Below are 16474 nucleotides of genomic sequence, written 5' to 3'. Positions count from 1 at the left end.
GTATTTTAAATACAAGATGAAAAATTATCTCCTTGGAGAAAACTCAGGAGAAAAAGTTAATTGCATATGGCCCATAATGCGAAAATGACTGGCGAAAATTTGCAAGCAACACTGTAAAGTACTCTTGTATTTAAAAAAAAAAATCATTAAACTTATTTTAAAGGATCCATCTGAAAATGGCGCCTGCAAATAATGGCGCACAGTGTTGCCGCTAATCCGTTTGTCGTTTATTGCTATTTAACGTTAAAGCCTGGTCTTTATTTAGCATTAAAGCCTTATCATTATTTAGCGTTAACACACAGAACCCTCTCTGTACCTATCCCTAACCCGTAAACCCCCCTGGTGGTGCCTAACCTTAACCACCCCCCTGGTGGTGCCTAACCCTAACCACCCTCCCTGGAGGTGCCTAACCCTAACCACCCCCCCTGGAGGTGCCTAACCCTAAGACCTCCCTGGTGCTGCCTAACCCTAAATCTCCCCTGGTGGTGCCTAACCCTAACCACCCCCCTGGTGGTGCCTAACCCTAACCTACCCCCCCTGCAGGTGACTAACCCTAACCACCCCACTGGAGGTGCCTAACCCTAAGACCCCCCCTGGAGGTGCCTAACCCTAACCACCCCCCTTGGAGGTGCCTAACCCTAACCACCCCCCCTGGAGGTGCCTAACCCTAAGATCTCCCTGGTGCTGCCTAACGCTAAATCTCCCCTGGTGGTGCCTAACCCTAACCACCCCCCTGGTGGTGCCTAACCCTAACCACCCCCCCTGGAGGTGCCTAACCCTAAGACCTCCCTGGTGCTGCCTAACCCTAAATCTCCCCTGGTGGTGCCTAACCCTAACCTTGACAGTGTTACATTAAATCCATTCACCGTTTTGCAGTTAAATAACGTCTGCAGTTTGGCTTATGTAGGGCGCTACTGATAAATAACGTTACTGTGCGCAATACGTCTGCTGTTTGACATATGAACGGCGCTATTGATAAATAACGTTACTGTGTGCCGTTTTTCTTCTTTTTTTCCCTGCGCGCCATTATTTTGCAGTACTAACGATAAATAGCGATAAGCGCATCTTTTTAATACGCCACCATTTTTATGCATAGGCACTGTGCACCGTTATTCACTGATCCGTATTTTAAAATGGAGCTTATAGAATTGTTTGAATCTGTCCCGTAAACGTCTTCTGTCTGCTCCTGCTAGTGTTGGGCGAACAGTGTTCGCCACTGTTCGGGTTCTGCAGAACATCACCCTGTTCGGGTGATGTTCGAGTTCGGCCGAACACCTGATGGTGTTCGGCCAAACCGTTCGGCCACATGGCCGAACTAAGAGCGCATGGCCGAACGTTCCCCGAACGTTCGGCTAGCGCTGTGATTGGCCGAACGGGTCACGTGGTTCGGACCCGAACGCGCTCTGATTTGCCGAACTGTCACGTGGTTCGGGTAAATAAATACCCGAACCACGTCATATTTCCGCCATTTGTCTGTGGGTTTAGCTTTGGGTAGGCAGGCAGGGTAGTTCGCGCTCCAGCCACGCTAGCCAGGGTCCCCCCAGTCATTGTGTCGCTGCTGGGAATAGTAGTACACCGCTCGCTCAGCATTCTGTTTACTGCCACTCTGTGTACCTCGCTCAGCCACACTATATAGCATTCTGTTTACTGTTCTGTGTCTGCTGGGAATAGTAGTACACCGCTCGCTCAGCCACACTATATAGCATTCTGTTTACTGCCACTCTGTGTACCTCGCTCAGCCACACTATATAGCATTCTGTTTACTGTTCTGTGTCTGCTGGGAATAGTAGTACACCGCTCGCTCAGCCACACTATATAGCATTCTGTTTACTGTTCTGTGTCTGCTGGGAATAGTAGTACACCGCTCGCTCAGCCACACTATATAGCATTCTGTTTACTGCCACTCTGTGTACCTCGCTCAGCCACACTATATAGCATTCTGTTTACTGTTCTGTGTCTGCTGGGAATAGTAGTACACCGCTCGCTCAGCCACACTATATAGCATTCTGTTTACTGCCACTCTGTGTACCTCGCTCAGCCACACTATATAGCATTCTGTTTATTGTTCTGTGTCTGCTGGGAATAGTAGTACACCGCTCGCTCAGCCACACTATATAGCATTCTGTTTACTGCCACTCTGTGTCTGCTGGGAATAGTAGTACACCGCTCACCCGCCACTGTATAGCATTGTGCTCTGTGTCGCTGCTGGGAATAGTGGTACACCGCTCACCCGCCACTGTATAGCATTGTGCTCTGTGTCGCTGCTGGGAATAGTGGTACACCGCTCACCCGCCACTGTATAGCATTGTGCTCTGTGTCGCTGCTGGGAATAGTGGTACACCGCTCAGCCACACTATATAGCATTCTGTTTACTGTTCTGTGTCTGCTGGGAATAGTAGTACACGGCTCGCTCAGCCACACTATATAGCATTCTGTTTACTGCCACTCTGTGTACCTCGCTCAGCCACACTATATAGCATTCTGTTTACTGCCACTCTGTGTCTTCTGGGAATAGTAGTACACCGCTCACCCGCCACTGTATAGCATTGTGCTCTGTGTCGCTGCTGGGAATAGTGGTACACCGCTCACCCGCCACTGTATAGCATTGTGCTCTGTGTCGCTGCTGGGAATAGTGGTACACCGCTCACCCGCCACTGTATAGCATTGTGCTCTGTGTCGCTGCTGGGAATAGTGGTACACCGCTCAGCCACACTATATAGCATTCTGTTTACTGTTCTGTGTCTGCTGGGAATAGTAGTACACGGCTCGCTCAGCCACACTATATAGCATTCTGTTTACTGCCACTCTGTGTACCTCGCTCAGCCACACTATATAGCATTCTGTTTACTGCCACTCTGTGTCTTCTGGGAATAGTAGTACACCGCTCACCCGCCACTGTATAGCATTGTGCTCTGTGTCGCTGCTGGGAATAGTGGTACACCGCTCACCCGCCACTGTATAGCATTGTGCTCTGTGTCGCTGCTGGGAATAGTGGTACACCGCTCACCCGCCACTGTATAGCATTGTGCTCTGTGTCGCTGCTGGGAATAGTGGTACTGTATAGCATTTCTGTACTGCCACTGTACTGCTGCCAGTCAGCGTGTACTGTAAGGATAAGTGAAATGAGGAAGAAATCCGGTGAAAGAGGAAGGGGCAAGGGAAGAGGTGTTTCCCCTGACGGTTCACGTACAGGCCACAGGGGAGCACCCAAGAAAACCCACTCAATACCGCCCATGTTGTCCAGGACAACAACCCTCACAGATCCAAAAGAACAGGACCAGATAATTACTTGGATGACCTCTCAAGCGTCCAGCAGTGGGTTAAGCAGCACCAGCACATCACGCACGAGGTCCGAGTCCTCAGCCAGTTACAAGGAGCCAGTGGGCACAAAGCTGACACAACCGGCAGCGACACCACGCACACAACTGCCAGATAACCAGTCCGATGAATTACCTCAGGACACAATGGGGTATTCGCAGGAGCTATTCCCAGCCCAACAAACTTCCACCTTTCAAAGGTCAATGAAGGAACAGCCAGAAATGTTGTGCCCGGATTCACAACCATTAACTGTGGGAAATGCACCGCGCACTGAAATACAAGGCGAGTCCGAGGAGGACTCGGAAACCCAAATCCCAGAGCAAGTTGGGCAGGAGGGGTTGCAATTGCAGGAGGTCGGCCGACAAGATCTGGAAGACGACGTTGGAGTGAGCTGCGCAGAGGTTGTTCTGGGGAGCTCTACTCCACGGCGGCGGCCCCCCATAATGACATATGACGAGTTTGAGGAGATGGAAGAGGAGGGTATGGACAATGTGGACATAGACCCAGATTTTGTTTCTGAACGAGAACATCGCCGTCGTAGCAGCAGCACAGATGAGTCTGTTGAAGAACCCACTGCTGCACGAGTTCGCCTTGTGCCACAAGGTAGGCGGCGCGCAATTTCAGGCACCACAAGCGTGGAAGTTCAAGTGAGAGGCAAAAGAGGAGCAAACAGAAATCGCCAGCAAGGAGGCAGGTGCTCCAAAGTCTGGGCTTTCTTTGAAGACTGCACTGAGGATGTTACCATGGCGATTTGCAAGGTGTGCAAGACCCGCCTGAGCAGGGGGAAAAGTATTAACAACCTCTCCACCACCAGCATGAGCCGCCACATGCTATCCAAACATCCCACTCTGTGGGCAAACGCGGCAGGACAGGGTACCAGCAACACTGCCTCCCTTGGGTTCACCAGACTCACCACCAGACCCGCCTCAGCAGCAGCAGTAGCCCAGCCATTGCGTGGTTCACAACATTCACAAACATCAGACGACGCTGACACTGTCACTTTCCGGAGTAGTGCTCTTGAGGTCTCCCAGTGTTCATCAAACACAACAACCAACAGCCCTTCCGTGTGCAGCGCTACGGTTCAGTTGTCTGTGTCGGAGATGTTTGAGCGCAAGAGGAAATTGCCAGCAAATGACCCCCGGGCCGTAGCAGTAACAGCCAGCATAGCCAAGCTTCTGGCCTGCGAAATGCTGCCATATCGAGTGGTGGAGACAAACAGCTTCAAGGGCATGATGTCAGTGGCCATCCCACGTTACGTGAGTTGCATGAGCACGTGGTCAGCAAAATAACCCGAAGCTTGAAGAATGCCGTTGCCTGCAAGGTTCACCTCACCACTGACACTTGGACGAGTGCGTTCGGACAGGGTCGATACATCTCCCTTACCGCGCACTGGGTGAACCTTGTGGAGCCTGGCAGCGATTCCTCACCTGCTACGGCGCGGGTGTTGCCCACGCCACAAACAGCTGCACCGCCGTCCCTCCCACTGGATAACAACAGCAGCACCTACCTCTCTGACTCCTTCTCCTCCAACGCATCTCAAAGCTGTACCTCATCCGGAAACGCTAACCCAGCAGCAGTAGGATCGTGGAAGCAGTGCAGCACAGCTGTTGGCATGCGTCAGCAAGCGTTGCTGAAGCTGATCTGCCTTGGGGATAAGCAGCACACAGGGGAGGAAATTTGGAAGGGAATAAAGGAACAGACGGATTTGTGGCTGGCACCGCTGGACCTGAAACCGGGCATGGTTGTGTGTGATAATGGGAGTAATCTCATTCGCGCTTTAAGGTTGGCTAAGCTGACACACATCCCTTGCCTGGCGCACGTGATGAACCTAGTAGTTCAGCGGTTCCTGAGGACATACCCAGGCGTGGCCGATCTTCTGTTGAAGGTGCGTCGAGTGGCCAAACATTGTAGAAATTCCAGTACTGCTTCGGGGGCACTCGCCAAGATGCAGGAGCGCTTCAATCTCCCCCACCATCGCTTGCTGTGTTGTGATGTCCCTACGCGCTGGAATTCTACGCTGCACATGCTAGCACGCTTTTGTGAGCAGAAGAGTGCAGTGGTCCAGTACATGACGGCGCAGTACCGAGGCGCATCCGGACAGCTGCCAAGCTTCTGTGGATCCGATTGGGCCAACATGTTGGACCTCTGCCAAGTCCTCCAAAATTTTGAGCAATCCACGTTGCTTGTGAGCAGTGACAACTCTTCAGTCAGCATTACCATACCACTGCTGTGTTTACTGAAGAGTTGGGCCGAACGGTTCGCCGGCGAACGTGGTACCGCACGCGAACCTTTTGCGGAAGAAGTTTGGTTCGCCCCATAATGCACTGAGGGTCAACTTTGACCCTCTACATCACAGTCAGCAGGCCCAGTGTAGCCAATTAGGCTACACTAGCCCCTGGAGCCCCACCCCCCCTTATATAAGGCAGGCAGCGGCGGCCATTACGGCCACTCGTGTGCCTGCATTAGTGAGAGTAGGGCGAGCTGCTGCAGTCTCTCATATAGGGAAAGATTAGTTAGGCTTAACTTCTTCCTGGCTGCATACCTGTTCTGTTCAGTGAGCCCTCAGCCCACTGCATACCTGTACTGTGATCCTGCCACTGCATACCTGTTCAGTGATCCTGCCACTGCATACCTGTTCAGTGATCCTGCCACTGCATACCTGTTCTGTTCAGTGAGCCCTCAGCCCACTGCATACCTGTACTGTGATCCTGCCACTCCATACCTGTTCAGTGATCCTGCCACTGCATACCTGTTCTGTTCAGTGAGCCCTCAGCCCACTGCATACCTGTACTGTGATCCTGCCACTGCATACCTGTTCAGTGATCCTGCCACTGCATACCTGTTCAGTGATCCTGCCACTGCATACCTGTTCTGTTCAGTGAGCCCTCAGCCCACTGCATACCTGTACTGTGATCCTGCCACTCCATACCTGTTCAGTGATCCTGCCACTGCATACCTGTTCTGTTCAGTGAGCCCTCAGCCCACTGCATACCTGTACTGTGATCCTGCCACTCCATACCTGTTCAGTGATCCTGCCACTGCATACCTGTTCAGTGATCCTGCCACTGCATACCTGTTCTGTGAACCCGCCACTGTATACCTGTTCTGTTCAGTGGACCCACCACTGTATACCTGTTCTGTGAACCCGCCACTGTATACCTGTTCTGTTCAGTGGACCCGCCACTGTATACCTGTTCTGTTCAGTGGACCCGCCACTGTATACCTGTTCTGTTCAGTGGACCCGCCACTGTATACCTGTTCAGTGAACCCGCCACTGCATACCTGTTGTGTTCAGTGAACCTGCCACTGCATACCTGTTGTGTTCAGTGAACCTGCCACTGCATACCTGTTCTGTGAACCCGCCACTGTATACCTGTTCTGTTCAGTGGACCCGCCACTGTATACCTGTTCAGTGAACCCGCCACTGTATACCTGTTCTGTTCAGTGGACCCGTCACTGTATACCTGTTTAGTGAACACGCCACTGCATACCTATTGTGTTCAGTGATCCTGCCACTGCATACCTGTTCTGTGAACCCGCCACTGTATACCTGTTCTGTTCAGTGGACCCGCCACTGTATACCTGTTCTGTGAACCCGCCACTGTATACCTGTTCTGTTCAGTGGACCCGCCACTGTATACCTGTTCTGTTCAGTGGACCCGCCACTGTATACCTGTTCTGTTCAGTGGACCCGCCACTGTATACCTGTTCTGTTCAGTGGACCCGCCACTGTATACCTGTTCTGTGAACCCGCCACTGTATACCTGTTCTGTTCAGTGAACCCACCGCATCAGTGCGCATACCTGTGCAGTTAAGTGAACCCACCTACCTACGTGAGTGCACGCAGTGTGATATACCACTCCGTGCATACCCAATATGGACAAAACAGGTAGAGGAAGAGGAAGAGGTAGTGGCAGAGGCAGAGGAAGGCCACCCGGCAGGTCTGCGCGAGGTCGTGTAAATGTAATTTCGTGTGGACCTGGCCCACAGTACAGTGCTCGGAAGAAGGCACGTCCCATCACCTCCCAAGATTGTCAGGACGTGGTTGAGTATTTAGCGACACAGAACACCTCATCTTGCTCAGCCACCAGCGCTACTACTAGCACCACTTCCGCTGCATTTGACACTTCGCAAGAATTATTTAGTGTTGAAATCACTGATGCACAGCCATTGTTGTTACAGCCAGATGAATTTTCACCAGCTAATATGTCTGAGTTACGCGGCAACACTATGGATGTAACGTGTCAGGAGGATGAAGGACCTACTGATGGTGCAAGTTTGGATTTGTCTGAGGCAAGCGAAGCTGGGCAGGATGACTACGATGATGACGGTAATAGGGATCCTCTGTATGTTCCCAATAGAGGAGATGAAGAGGGGGACAGTTCAGAGGGGGAGTCAGAGAGTAGTAGGAGGAGAGAAGTTGCTGAAAGAAGCTGGGGCAGCTCTTCGTCAGAAACAGCTGGTGGCAGAGTCCGGCACCATGTATCGCCACCTATGTACAGCCAGCCAACTTGCCCTTCAGCATCAGCTGCTGAGGTCCCCATAGTGCCCACATCCCAGGGTGGCTCAGCGGTGTGGAAATTTTTTAATGTGTGTGCCTCAGATCGGACCAAAGCCATCTGTTCGCTCTGCTAACAAAAATTGAGCCGTGGAAAGGCCAACACTCACGTAGGGACAAGTGCCTTACGAAGGCACCTGGAGAAAAGGCACAAACAGCAATGGGATGGCCACCTGAGCAAAAGCAGCAGCAGCACACAAAAGCAAAGCCACCCTCCTTCTCCTCTTCCTCCTCCATCAGGTGCATTATCTGCTTCTGCCGCTTTCTCCCTTCCACCTTCACAGGCACCCTCCTCCACTCCGCCTCTGCCCTTGAGCGGTTCCTGCTCCTCTGCCCACAGCAGCAGTCAGGTGTCCGTGAAGGAAATGTTTGAGCGGAAGAAGCTACTTTTGGCCAGTCACCCCCTTGCCCGGCGTCTGACAGCTGGCGTGGCGGAACTGTTAGCTCGCCAGCTGTTACCATACCGGCTGGTGGACTCTGAGGCCTTCCGTAAATTTGTGGCCATCGGAACACCGCAGTGGAAGATGCCAGGCCGCACTTATTTTTCGAGAAAGGCCATACCCCAACTGCACCGTGAAGTTGAGAGGCAAGTGGTGTCATCTCTTGCGAAGAGCGTTGGGTCAAGGGTACACCTGACCACGGATGGCTGGTCTGCCAAGCACGGGCAGGGCCGCTACATTACCTACACAGCCCATTGGGTGAACCTGGTGGTGAACGATGGCAAGCAGAGAGCGGCGGACCAAATTGTGACACCTCCACGGCTTGCAGGCAGGCCTCCTGCCACCTCCTCTCCTCCTGCTACATGCTCTTCGCTGTCCTCCTCCTCCTCCTTGGCTGAGTGGCAGTTCTCCTCTCCAGCTACACAGCCCCAGCTCCGCAGGGCCTATGCTGCATGCCAGGTACGACGGTGTCACGCCATCTTAGACATGGCTTGTCTCAAAGCGGAGAGTCACACTGGAGCAGCTCTCCTGGCTGCTCTTAAGAAACAGGTGGATGAGTGGCTGACCCCGCACCACCTGGAGATAGGCAACGTGGTGTGCGACAACGGCAGCAATCTGCTTGCCGCTTTGCATATGGGGAAGCTGACACACATACCCTGCATGGCACATGTCATGAATCTAGTGGTTCAAAGATTTGTGGCAAAGTACCCTGGCTTAGCGGATGTCCTGAAGCAGGCCAGGAAGTTCTGTGGGCATTTGAGGCGCTCTTACACAGCCATGGCACGATTTGCAGAAATTCAGCGTAAAAACAACATGCCGGTGAGACGCCTCATTTGCGATAGCCCCACTCGCTGGAACTCGACCCTGCTCATGTTCTCCCGCCTGCTAGAACAGAAGAAAGCCGTCACCCAGTACCTCTACAACTGGAGTAGAACGAAACAGTCTGGGAAGATGGGGATGTTCTGGCCCGACAACTGGACACTGATGAAAAATGCATGCAGGCTCATGCGGCCGTTTGAGGAGGTGACCAACCTGGTGAGCCGCAGTGAGGGCACCATCAGCGACTTAATTCCCTACGCGTACTTCTTGGAGCGTGCTGTGCGTAGAGTGGCGGATGAAGCTGTGAATGAGCGTGACCAGGAACCGTTACGGCAGGAACAGGCATGGGACCAATTTTCATCAGACCCAGCTGTTTCCTCAACACCTGCGGCAGCACAGAGGGGGGAGGAGGAGGAAGAAGAGAGGTCGTGTGCAGAAGACGAGTCAGACTCAGAGGATGATGAGCAAGGTGTTTCTTTGGGGGAGGAGGAGGAGGAGGAGGAGGAGGGGACAGCGGCAGGAGAACAACCGCAGCAGGCGTCGCAGGGGGCTTGTGCTGCTCAACCTTCCCGTGGTATTGTTCGCGGCTGGGGGGAGGAGGTTGACTTACCTGACGTCACTGAGGAAGAGCAAGAGGAGATGGAGGGTACTGGATCCGACTTTGTGCAGATGTCGTCTTTTATGCTGTCCTGCCTGTTGAGGGACCCCCGTATAAAAAACCTCAAGGGGAATGAGCTGTACTGGGTGGCCACACTACTAGACCCTCGGTACAGGCACAAAGTGGCGGACCTGTTACCAACTCACCGGAAGGTGGAAAGGATGCAGCACATGCAGAACCAGCTGTCAACTATGCTTTACAATGCCTTTAAGGGTGATGTGACAGCACAACGCCAGCAAGGTACCACTGCCACTAATCCTCCTCCCGTGTCCACGCAGTCAAAGACAGGACGCTCCAGCGATCTCATGGTGATGTCGGACATGCGGACGTTCTTTAGTCCAACGCCTCGCCGTAGCCCTTCCGGATCCACCCTCCACCAACGCCTCGACCGGCAGGTAGCCGACTACCTGGCCTTAAGTGTGGATGTAGACACTGCTGTGAACAGCGATGAGGAACCCTTGAACTACTGGGTGCGCAGGCTTGACCTGTGGCCAGAGCTGTCCCAATTTGCCATCCAACTTCTCTCCTGCCCTGCCGCAAGCGTCCTCTCAGAAAGGACCTTCAGCGCAGCTGGAGGCATTGTCACAGAGAAGAGAAGTCGCCTAAGTCACAAAAGTGTTAAGTACCTCACCTTTATCAAAATGAATGAGGCATGGATCCCGGAGTCCCCGCACACACAGCATCTCTGCCTGCACGCCGTGTGACTGGCTGCCTGGCCTGCCCCAAAAAGACTAAGTCGCTCCCAGTCCCTCCACACAGCATGTCTGCCTGCAGGCCGCTTCACTACCTTCTCCGCCACCACCAACAGGGTCCGGGACTCCAGGCGGATTGCTGAATTTTTTAGGCTGTAATAATTTTTATGGTGCGTGTACATGACTGCCTAATTTTTCTGGCTGCACTGAGGGCAGCTGCAACAACAAAAGAAAAGGCATGTACATGCGCCCATTCCCCTTCGTGATCATTACCTTGCCGTGGTGAAGGGGCTTGCGTATCACAATGAAGCAATGACCGGCGCCTAGATGAGTGTCTCGGGGGGCACACAAAAGATAATAAGGTCGTTGCTTCATTGTGGTCAGACCAAATTTGATCAGCTGGACAGTCACTGTTCTGTCATTCAGCTACATCAGCCAGGCCGACCATATGGGCTGTAAAGCCACCAAAACCTGCACTCTCGCCATGGTGCGCACCAGTCAAGCACGGCCGTCACTAGTACAAACAGCTGTTTGCGGTGCGTTACACGGTGAGTTTGGTGTGCCAGTGTGAAGCAGTACCTTAATTACACTACCTGATTGATGTATACACATGCAAGATGTTTTAAAGCACTTTAGGCCTGTCATTTAGCATTCAATGTGATTTCTGCCCTTAAAACGCTGCTTTGCGTCAAATCCAGATTTTTCACGGGGACTTTTGGCGTGTATCCCACTCCGCCATGCCCCCCTCCAGGTGTTAGACCCCTTGAAACATCTTTTCCATCACTTTTGTGGCCAGCATAATTATTTTTTTTTTTCAAAGTTCGCATCCCCATTGAAGTCTATGCGGTTCGCGAACTTTAACGCGAACCGAACGTTCCGCGAAAGTTCGCGAACCCGGTTCGCGAACCTAAAATCGGAGGTTCGGCCCAAGTAGGTCAATGTTGAAAATCAAGGAAACAGCTGTCATGATGCAACTGGGGGAATCTGAAGGAGAAAACGATCAGCGTGATGGTACCAACATCAGGCCATCCGCCTCAGGGAACGCTGGCCCCAGCAGCTATGACGAAGAAGAGGAGGAGGAACAGCTGGAGTTGGAGCAGGAATTTCATGCCACCACTGACGAGGGCCAGAGCGGTGCACGTTGGACTTCCACAATTCAGCGCGAATGGTCAGCAGAAGCAGACCAGGAGGAAGGTGACGACTATGATGCATCACAACAACTATCACAACGCTCACAAGAGGATGATGAGGATTCTGGTAGGACTCTGGCACACATGGCTCAATTCATGCTAGACTGCATTGAACTTGACCCACGCATTGTGCGCATTCTGGACAACACCAATTACTGGGTTTATACCCTTCTGGATCCACGGTACAAACACAATGTTCCAAAACTGCTTGAAGAAAGAGTCAGACAGGTCAAAATGGAAGAATACCAGCAGGCCCTTGTGGAGACTTTAGAGAGGAGATTGACATCCTCCTCCTCCTCTAGCCAGTTGTACGCCGACAGACTGACTTCCGCAAACCCAGGACGACCAGGAGGGCAGCAAACAACGCAAGCCGCAGCTAGTGCCCAAAAGGGAATGGTATCGGCAGTGTCCTTGGAGTGGGAAAATTTTCTGACACCCATGCAGCAGCAGCCCACTGAACAGCAAGCGTGCAGATCCACCTCCAACACCGATCGCCTGGAGAAGATGGTCAAGGACTACATGTCAGATGACGTAGCTGTGTCAAACAATCCATCTGCACCCTTCAACTATTGGGTATTGAAGCTAGACACCTGGCACGAACTGGCAATGTACGCAATAGAGGTGCTGGCTTGCCCGGCAGCCAGCGTTATGTCGGAACGCTGTTTCAGTGCTGCCGGAGGCATCGTCACAGATCGGCGTATCCGCCTCTCCACAGAAAATGCAGACCGTCTGACTCAAATTAAAATGAATCAATCCTGGATTGGAAATGACTACGCAACACTCCAGGACCCCAACCAAGTAACATGACCAATGAACATCTGGGATGGTGTAGCGTTTCCGGTCCCTGTTTATTGAACCTCTCATCTGTATTACATTTATGACTGCATGGCGGCAAAAAGCATTGCTGCTATATCCGCACGCTTTTTGTCCTCATGCAAGGCCTGGTTTGTTGTGTCTCAAAAAGCATGGCCTTCTCCTCCTGCGCCTGCTCCTGTTCCATCACGTGTGCTGCTGCTGCTGCTGGGTTAGCGTTGCCGGTCCCTGTTTATGGAACCTCTTATCTTTATTACATTTATGACTGCATGGCGGTACCTCATGCAAGGCCTGGGTTGTTGTGTCTCACAAAGCGTGGCCTTCTCCTCCTGCGCCTCCTCCTGTTCCATCACGTCTGCTGCTGCTGGGTTAGCGTTGCCGCGTGGTCCCTGTTTATTGAACCACTTATCTTTATTACATTTATGACTGCATGGCGGTACAAAGCATGCTATCCGCACGCTTCTTGTCCTCATGCAAGGCCTGGGTTGTTGTGTCTCACAAAGCGTGGCCTTCTCCTCCTGCGCCTCCTCCTGTTCCATCACGTCTGCTGCTGCTGGGTTAGCGTTGCCGCGTGGTCCCTGTTTATTGAACCACTTATCTTTATTACATTTATGACTGCATGGCGGTACCTCATGCAAGGCCTGGGTTGTTGTGTCTCACAAAGCGTGGCCTTCTCCTCCTGCGCCTCCTCCTGTTCCATCACGTCTGCTGCTGCTGGGTTAGCGTTGCCGCGTGGTCCCTGTTTATTGAACCACTTATCTTTATTACATTTATGACTGCATGGCGGTACAAAGCATGCTATCCGCACGCTTCTTGTCCTCATGCAAGGCCTGGGTTGTTGTGTCTCACAAAGCGTGGCCTTCTCCTCCTGCGCCTCCTCCTGTTCCATCACGTCTGCTGCTGCTGGGTTAGCGTTGCCGCGTGGTCCCTGTTTATTGAACCACTTATCTTTATTACATTTATGACTGCATGGCGGTACAAAGCATGCTATCCGCAGGCTTCTTGTCCTCATGCAAGGCCTGGGTTGTTGTGTCTCACAAAGCGTGGCCTTCTCCTCCTGCGCCACCCTCCTCCTGTTCCATCACGTGTGCTGCTGCTGGGTTAGCGTTACCGGTCCCTTTTCCTGGAACCTCTTATATGTATTACATTTATGACTGCATGCCGACAAAAAGCATGTTACCTGTGCAAAGAAAACAGACATTTCCCGCATTTAAAAGACAGTTTTCCCTTTGAAACTTTAAAATCGATTTTCTCAAAAACTATAAGCTCTTTTTGCTAAATTTTTTTTGCTCTTGTACCCACTCCCAAGGTGCACATACCCTGTAAATTTGGGGTATGTAGCATGTAAGGAGGCTTTACAAAGCACAAAAGTTCGGGTCCCCATTGACTTCCATTATGTTCGGAGTTCGGGTCGAACACCCGAACATCGCGGCCATGTTCGGCCTGTTCGGCCCGAACCCGAACATCTAGATGTTCGCCCAACACTAGCTCCTGCACAGCAATACTCAGACTGAGAGAGGGAGGGGATACACTGTGAGCTGATAGGTCGATAACCAAGTTGCATATGTTGTTTGGAAAGCTTGTTTACAAGACGCAAGTTCATGGTTATCATTGGGATTTGGGAGCTTCGTGCTGCCCGGACTGACTAAGCTAAAGGTGAGCAGCAGGGAAATCTCAAGTATAAGCTACTGTATTTCAGACGAAGCTGGTACTGAGGGTGCTGGTGGCACTTTGGTAAAATGGGTGCTGCATAGACTGTCACATAGCAACATATACCGGTAGTTACGTAGTTAATTTAGTTAAAAAAATACATCCATCCATCAAGTTCCACCAGAAAAACAAATAAACAGAAAATAAATAATAATAATAACAACAGCAATAACCTTTTTATTAAAGCTTTCGATGTTTCAGAAAACCTGATCGTTTTTATCGAATTGCTGTAAAATCTGATCATTTAATTGTATCGTGTGTGGCCACCTTAATTCAATTCAATTCAATTCAATTCACTTTATTGTCATTGTGTAACACAATGAAATTACTTTTCATGACAACCCCACGGTGCATATAGGGAACATAGTGATAGTAACAAGGAAGAGAAGAAATTATACAAGTACGCCAGGTATTACAGATGTTTAACCACTTTACCCCCGCGCGTACGGATTTCTCCGCCCCTTTTTCCATTCTTTCACCACCAGGGACGGAGAAATCCGTACTTTGCGCACTCCCGCCGCTGTCCGCGCTCCCGCTCGTAAACACGCCGCCGCCCGCTCGCCCAGAGATCAACGAACGGGAAAATCCATTCCCGTTCGTTGATCTAAGCCCCGCAATGATCTGCTGCCGCTCGGCTGAGCAGCGGGATCATTGTGAAAAATAACAAAGTCCCAGCCTCTTTCTACTTCCTGCAAGCGTCCGGAAGGACGCTTGCAGGTCGCATGAAACAAATTGGTAATGTTGCCATCTTGTGGCCAAATAGTAAAACTACACCCTAACTATTTTTTACACACAAATAAACTTGTTTTACACAAAAAATTAACTCCTTACCTCCCACACTCCCCCAATTTTTTTTTTTGTAATTAAAAAAAAAAAAAAAATTTACAATTTAAAAAAAATACATAAATAGTTACCTTAGGGACTGAACTTTTTAAATATTTATGTCAAGAGGGTATAACACTGTTACTTTATAAACTATGGGCTTGTAATTAGGGATGGACGCAAAACTGAAAAAAATGCACCTTTATTTCCAACTAAAATATTGGCGGCAAACATTGTGATAGGGACATAATTTAAACGGTTTTATAACCGGGATAAATAGGCATATACATTTAATGGGTTTTAATTACAGTAGCATGCATTATTTAAAAACTATAAAGGCCGAAAACTGAAAAATAATAATTTTTTTCCCACATTTTTTCCTATTTTCCCATTAAAACACATTTAGAATAAAATAATTCTTGGCATAATGTCCCACCTAAAGAAAGCCTAATTGGTGGCGAAAAAAAAAAGATAAAGTTCATTTCATTGCGATAAGTAATGATAAAATTATAGACGAATGAATGGAAGGAGCGCTGAAAGGTGAAAATTGCTCTGGTGGTCAGGGGGTAAAACCCCTCAGTTGGGAAGTGGTTAAACAATTTGTACACAGTGTTAATTATTTCAGAGAGGATTCAGTTCATCAAGTTTATGGCGCATGGGAAAAAGCTGTCTTTCAGTCTGTTTGTGTGCGGATTGATCTAAAACGTTTACCTGATGGAAGGAGCTCAAACAGGGCATTTCCAGGGTGAGTGTTGTCCTTGATAATGTTTTTGGCCCTTCTCATGCTGCGAGTATTATACAAAAGTTCCAGTGATGGTAGTTCAGTGCCAATAATGGCTTCTGCTGTTTTAACAACTCGCTGCAGGGCTTCTCTAGTAGCCTTCGTGCAGCTGTTGTACCAGGCCGTCATGCAATTGGTCAGAAGTCAATTGCTCCTAAAAAAATCTGTCGCGGAAGAATAAAGTACCACCGAATCAATCACTTTATCTTACAGGGTGAGGGTGATTCCCAATGAATATATAAGTAAATAATAAAAGACAGGCTCATCCCTTCTACATGATACATTAGGAAACTAATCTGCTTGCAAATAGGACACCAGGTATTCAAATAGCTGCAAACACAAAACACAAACATACAACACCTTGATGAGGCTGACTTGTGTGCTGAATACTGAGCAAACAGAGAATGCACACATTGCAGAGGACATGTCGGATGCACGCAAGGCTAATCTACGGAGTCAGCATCACGTATCACACCAGGGCTGTGACAAGGTCTTCCAGCAATGGAGGCAGACACTCCAAAGATCCCCCCCCCCTCAGGTCAGGGGGGTGTATTTATTAGTACACTGCTGGTGGTGTCAAATACTATGCAACTTGCAACTTGGAGGGGGAAGTCATTTGGGGTCCGGCGATTGCCAGAACCCCAAATTACTCTTACGTGCCCTGCGCACATCC

At 50.5% G+C, this 16474-nt stretch overlaps 1 protein-coding gene across 1 annotated transcript in view; it reads left to right on the top strand.

Annotated features, from left to right (window-relative positions):
• The window catches only part of LOC137539198 (polycystin-1-like protein 2), a 232689-nt gene that overhangs the window by 98105 nt on the left and 118110 nt on the right, over window positions 1–16474 (top strand). The window lies entirely within an intron of this gene.

The sequence above is a fragment of the Hyperolius riggenbachi genome, chromosome 11 (genome assembly GCF_040937935.1).
Source record: "Hyperolius riggenbachi isolate aHypRig1 chromosome 11, aHypRig1.pri, whole genome shotgun sequence".
Classification (NCBI taxonomy): domain Eukaryota; kingdom Metazoa; phylum Chordata; class Amphibia; order Anura; family Hyperoliidae; genus Hyperolius; species Hyperolius riggenbachi.
This window is presented reverse-complemented; position numbering and strand designations above follow the sequence as displayed.